This window comes from Macaca thibetana, chromosome 14 (assembly GCF_024542745.1).
Source record: "Macaca thibetana thibetana isolate TM-01 chromosome 14, ASM2454274v1, whole genome shotgun sequence".
In the NCBI taxonomy this organism is placed as follows: domain Eukaryota; kingdom Metazoa; phylum Chordata; class Mammalia; order Primates; family Cercopithecidae; genus Macaca; species Macaca thibetana.
Window position 1 is genome coordinate 43,036,651 of NC_065591.1, and position 6,166 is coordinate 43,042,816.

General features: G+C 39.3%; 1 long non-coding RNA gene across 2 annotated transcripts in view; it reads right to left on the reverse strand.

The window, feature by feature from the left end:
- The window catches only part of LOC126934723 (uncharacterized), a 45,111-nt gene extending 44,783 nt beyond the window's left edge, over positions 1–328 (reverse strand). The window contains exon 1 of one of the 2 annotated variants that reach the window (XR_007719091.1): positions 197–328. This is a non-coding gene — a long non-coding RNA (uncharacterized LOC126934723). Of the gene's footprint in view, positions 1–162 lie in introns of both variants that reach the window. The other variant, XR_007719092.1, reaches the window with a different exon arrangement.
- Between the last annotated feature and the right edge of the window lie 5,838 nt (positions 329–6,166).

The following is a 6,166-nucleotide window of genomic DNA, read 5'->3' on the forward strand; positions in this document are numbered from 1 at the left end:
GATTGGTATCTGCTTGGCGTCCTTAACGAATGTGTGAATATGTGTCTTAATTCCAGGTTAGTGCGCGTCTGGTTTGCCTCCGACATGACTGCGGCAGAATACAAACAATGTATAAAATAAAAAGCCTTTGCCAAGTGCGCCAAGACTACAGCCTTCACTTACGAATCACATCTGCGTCTCCTTTCCCTTTACGCACCCGCAATAGGATCAACATGTGAAATCGCACCCCAGTCTGCCGGGAATTTGATTTCCACTTCCCCTCCCAACATCAAACCACCACGAAAACCAACCCTTCCGGGCGCGAAGCTGCACGTAAGGTGGGGAAGGCAAAGAGACTGCGCGGCGAGCGCGCACTGTGGGGCGCGCCCGCCTCCCGCCGCAGACCCCGGAGTGAACTGCGCTCCACGGAGGCCTGTGCTAGGAAGAAGCCGAGGAGTAAGAGATGCGATAAAATGGCTGCCAGGAGGGGGTTGCTCTGTGCTAAGGACAGCATGCCCTCCCCAAGGGATCCAGTGTGCTCCCAGCCAGCCTCCTGGCAGCGGCCGAGACGCCTCACATTTGGGGCGCATCCCAAGGCCAAGGCGAGGCGACTTTCACAGCTTCATTTAGCTCTGCAGAAGGTCACCTCCGTCCCCACCCCCATGCGGCACGTGCGGCAAGGCATCGCCATGGCAACCTTGCTTTCCGCCCCTCTCTTGTTATTGAACAGCTGAGACACCCAGCGTCCCTGAACTTGTTACTGCACAAGTTAATGCGGTCCTCTGAGGGCTTGGTTTCCTAACTATTGTTCTTTGGGCAACTGACTGCTTCCTGAAACAAAAAAAAAAAACAAAACAAAACCCTACGCGTGTGTCTCAGACGTTCTCCCCACCACTCCTGGCCACAAATGTGAGCGAATCCGGTCATTCTCCTCCTAGGAAGCCCAACAGAATAAGCTGGAAGGAAGCAAGGATTCAAGTCCAACCGTGATTTACTGACACTAATGTTGTCACCATTTTGACGTTTGCAGCCTTCAGTTTCACTAGATATAAACCATTAATAGTTATATGACTACCTCTCTCATATATGGTTGGTGAGTGAGTAAATTGATGCAATCTTCCTGTAGGCAAATTTTTCAAGAAATAAAGAGGCTTGAACAAAATATAGCTACAAAGATACTCATAGCAGCAAATGTTTATAATAGTTGTTTCTAAATCAAGCTAAATGTAAGAAAACAGTTGGTTAAAGTAATGAATACAATGAGATAACCACTGGGTGACGCGATTACAGGTGACTTTTTCTTATTCTTTGTTTGACAGTGGTAAGAATTATATAAGAACAAAAACATGTTTTGTTTTATTGTTTCAACAGGTCTGATGTGGTTTATAAACATATAAACGGATCATTACTTATAGATTATACATAAAAATGTTTTCATCAAAGGAAAGTGTGAAGATTAAAATGGAAGAGCTCTGGATCACTTAGATCATTTGTTATTGTTTTTGTTTTTTTTCCCCCCTCAGATAGCAAAGTATTTGCATTTGGTTTGGGAAAAATTATTTTTAATTATTTATGTTCTACCAAAGAAAACAAAATGATTTTCCATTGAACACATGATAATATTAAGAAATACTCAAAATCATCTTATTGTCATAAACCATTAAGGATAAAGGCTTTCATTTTGTTCTTGTTCTCTGGCTATAGAATTTCAGTTCAAAGAGCAGTTGTTGTTTTAAAATGGAAATTCATGAGTGCTGAGAAGCCTGGCTGCAGAGCCAGATTGTGCTCAAAGTGGAATCTTTCAAAACCGCCTTATCTGAGGTCCCTGCACCCCGGCCCTGAAACAGCAGGGAGTAGCTTGTCATCTCATTTACACAGAACTGCGTGATCCTTCAGGGTAACCACTTTCTTCCCACTGTAAGAGTGAACCTGGCTGTTGTCAAGTAGCCTGTAAGAAGCCCTGCAGTATCACACTAAAGACACCTCATCTCTGAAGAGGGCTCAGGGAGAGCCCAGGCCTGACCAACAGTTGCAATTAAATCAGGACCTTTTAAGGCTTGGAAAATGCTCACTGTGAATTATTCTGAAAGAAAAAAAAAAATCATAGACCTGGGCAAAAATTTAGCTATGCGAATTTAGTTTTTATACTATTTTATAATAGTAAAATTTTAGAATCCACATAAATGTCAAAGAACTAAAAATAAATCTGTGTTACAGCTGGATGATAAAACTATATGCAGCCATTAAAATTGAACATATAGGAGAATATGCAGTCATGTGGGAAAGTGTTCATTGTGCCGTGTTAAGTGAAAAGAAAGGCATGTTAAAAATAGAATGTTCATCATGACCCAATTTTTATAAAATATTTTGTAATGCATGCAAGATTTAATGTGTTACATACATCACTCAAAATTTAAGCTCCAAAATTGTGGATTGCCAGTTGTATTTTTTCTTTTTATTTTTCCTTCTCTAATAAGTCCATTAATAATAAGGTATTAATGGCTAAGTGATTGTTAATAGGGCATTAATGAGAGAGGGTGTATTTTATTAGTACCCAGGAAATGGTACTACACACTCTGATGACTTTTCAGGAATGCGTTTTGCAGACACTTCAGAACATTTCCAAAGCATACATTTTATAAGCTTAGTAATTAGAGGATGATTGATTGCCTGAGTCACATTACCCACTTCACATATCCATTCATCTGGACTAAAGCGTTTACACCTTGTGTTTCTTTCCAACCTAAGTTTTAGAGCAAATGTAACACAATTTTCCTGAAGACATCTGTTTACAGCATTGAAAAGATTAAATCAAGCTAAGGATTGTCCAGGCACCTAGTAAGCACATTCTATACTCAGAGTGCACGTGTGCTCTGGATTCAGGTCTGATTTTCCATAACCCTTCATTTATAATTGGAGAAGCAGTTGCCCACATGACTCTCTAATGGAAAATCCACAAAGGCTGTCCCCTCAGGGTGGATGGCCAAGCTTTGCAGCCCAGCCCGGTAGGCCCTTTATTTCCTGGTTCCTGCTAACCTCTTCATGTCTCAACCCTGCCTTTCCCACCTCCTGTGCTCAGTCGCAGTGAGACTATCACAGTGAACACAAATGGAATCTTCCTATGTGCTGGACATTTTTTATGGGATAGGTATTACTCTAATATTATTCCTCCCATTTTACATATGGAGATGCTGAGGCATGGACACATCAATCTCATCATTCACAGTTCCTATCATTTACAGTTAATAAGGATTAAGATGTAAACCCAGGAAGCCTGGCTCTTGTTCATAAGTGTTATATCTCCACCCGGGTAATATGTAGATTCCCAAATGAATTATTAGCTTCAATGACTTTCTGCTTCAACCTTTCTGTATAGGCTCCTTCTATGTAGAAGTTCTTTCCATTTAGCCAAACTCTGATTCTTCTTTCAAAACACAGATGTCATATATCTCCTCTGGAAAGTCTTCCTCAGTGCTCCCATATGTGCCTCCATTATGGTTCTTATCACCTTGCTGTAAAGCATGATTTACCTCCTGCCTCCGCCATGTGTCTTCAAAGACAAGTTTCAAATTTCTATTAGTTTTTATAACTCCAGTGCCCAGCACAGTGTCTCTGACACATAGGTGGTACTTAATCACTGATGCATGTATGAATGATTATGAACAGCACCATAGAGTTCTGCTTGCCCAAAACTATCATCTTCAACGTCACACCATAACAGCCAGTGTAACACCATTGGAGTTGGTGTTATGCAAACAAACACTGGATAGGTACCCACAAGAACAGTGCAGTGCCAGCTCCTAAAGAACAGCCTTTTTCTTGCTGGGCTCTAGTTAAATGTGGACATATTCTTTGGAAGGGGAGAGAGAGTGTTAAGAAGAACTATTAAGATATTATCAGGCATTATTTTTGACAATTTGTCAGGTCCCCAGAATGGTGGGACAGAAGATGAGTAAATCTGGTATCAGGCTTAGGGCTTGGCCAAGAAAACACACCTGTTAATAGGGCACTGTACTTTGCAACTAACACAAAGAACCAGAGATGTCTACCTAGAACAGTTGACACTTCCCCTGTCTCACAAGTTTCATGAAGACAGTCTTGAAATTCACGGCATATTCATGTCAGTGTTCTTAAATAGTTAATGATTATTTTTGCTCATTTTAGCCAGGGCACTAGTAGGACAGACTGAAGCAGTGGAAGACAACTGATATTTATGCACTAAAATCAATACTTAATGAATATTCAACATAAAAGCATGTTTCTGCTTGCATCATTCTTATTTACTATTTGCATCATTTTCCTGTTAATGTCTGTATCTTTTTTTTGCCAAATAATTTATTATTATTATTATTATTATCATCATAATTATTATTTAGTTCTGGGACACATGTGCAGAACGTGCAGGTTTGTTACATAGGTATACATGTGCCACGGTGGTTTGCTGCACCCATCAAACTGTCATCTACATTAGATACTTCTCCTAATTCTATCCCTTCCCTAGCCCACCCCTTGAGAGGACCCGGTGTTTGATGTTTCCCTCCCTGTGCCCATATGTTCTTATTGTTCAACTCCCAGTTATGAGCAAGAACATGCAGTGTTTGGTTTTCTGTTTCTTTGTTAGTTTGCTGAGAATGATAGTTTCCAGCTTCATCCATGTTCCTGCAAAGGACATGAACTCATTCTTTTTTATGACTGCATATTATTTCATGATGTAGATGTGCCACATTTTCTTTATCCAGTTTATCATTGATGGCCTTTTGGGTTGGTTCCAAGTCTTTGCCATTGTGAATAGTGCTACAAGAAACATATGTGTGCGTGTGTCTTTACAGTAGAATGATTTATAATCCTTTGGGTATATTCCCAGTAATGGGATTGCTGGGTCAATTTCCCCTATTTAATAAATGATGTTGGGAAAATTGACTAGCCATATGCAGAAAACTGAAACTGGACCCCTTCCTTACGCCTTATACAAAAATTAACTCAAGATGGATTAAAGACTTAAATGTAAGACCTAAAACTATAAAAACCCTAGAAGAAAACCTAGGCAATACCATTCAGGATGTAGGCATGGGCAAAGACTTCATGACTAAAACATCAAAAACAATTGCAACAAAAGCCAAAATTGACAAATGGGATCTAATTAAACTAAAGAACTTCTGCGCAGCAAATAAACTATCATCAGAGTGACCAGGAAACCTACAGAATGGGAGAAAATTTTTGCAATCTATCCATCTGACAAAGGGCTAATATCCAGAATCTACAAGGAATTTGAACAAATTTACAAGAGAAAAACAACCCCATCAAAAGGTGGGCGAAGGATATGAACAGACACTTCTCAAAAGAAGACATTTATGTGGCCAACAAATGTATGAAAAAGAGCTCATCATCACTAGTCATTAGAGAAATGCAAAACAAAGCCACAGTGAAATATTATCTCATGCCAGTTAGAATGGCGAGCATTAAAAAGTCAGAAAACAACAGATGCTGGAGAGGATGTGGAGAAATAGGAATGCTTTTACACTGCTGGTGGGAGTGTAAATTACTTCAACCATTGTGGAAGACAGTGTGGCAATTCCTAAAGGATTTAGAACCAGTAGTGCCTGTATTTTTATTAAAGTAAAGACATTATCTCAAATATCTTTTGGAATAAAACAGGGAATAAATAATTGTATAAAATGAAAATAAACATCCTGTTGTTTCACTTTGAGGAACTGGTTTAAACTTTCCTTTGAGCATTTAGGTTTATTTGTGATGACGTTTATAATGGAATCGAGTATGTGCTTCACAGATGTCAAAACAAATGCTTTGAAAGAAAGTGTCAAAATCCCAGGAGCCTCATGTCCACTGATTTGGAAGAAAACAAAATTATTTTCATCCAAACATATTTTCTGCACTTTAATTATAGAAATTGAAATATGGGATTTAAAGGTTCATTTGACCATTGTTGAAAATTTTATTTTGTGTTGTAGTGCTATTTGCACATTTAAAAAGTTCTTTTCTGAAGTTTTGCAAAGTTCTCATAGATGTCTAGTGACTCCTTGTGGAGTTTCCCTGCACACATACTAATTCACTACAAAGGTTAAGAAATCACAGAATCTCAGAGTTGAAGGGACCTTGGAAGTACTTGATACAAACTTCCACCCAGTTGGGTGTCTATTTTGCAATAGCCATGAAAGATGATCGAAAA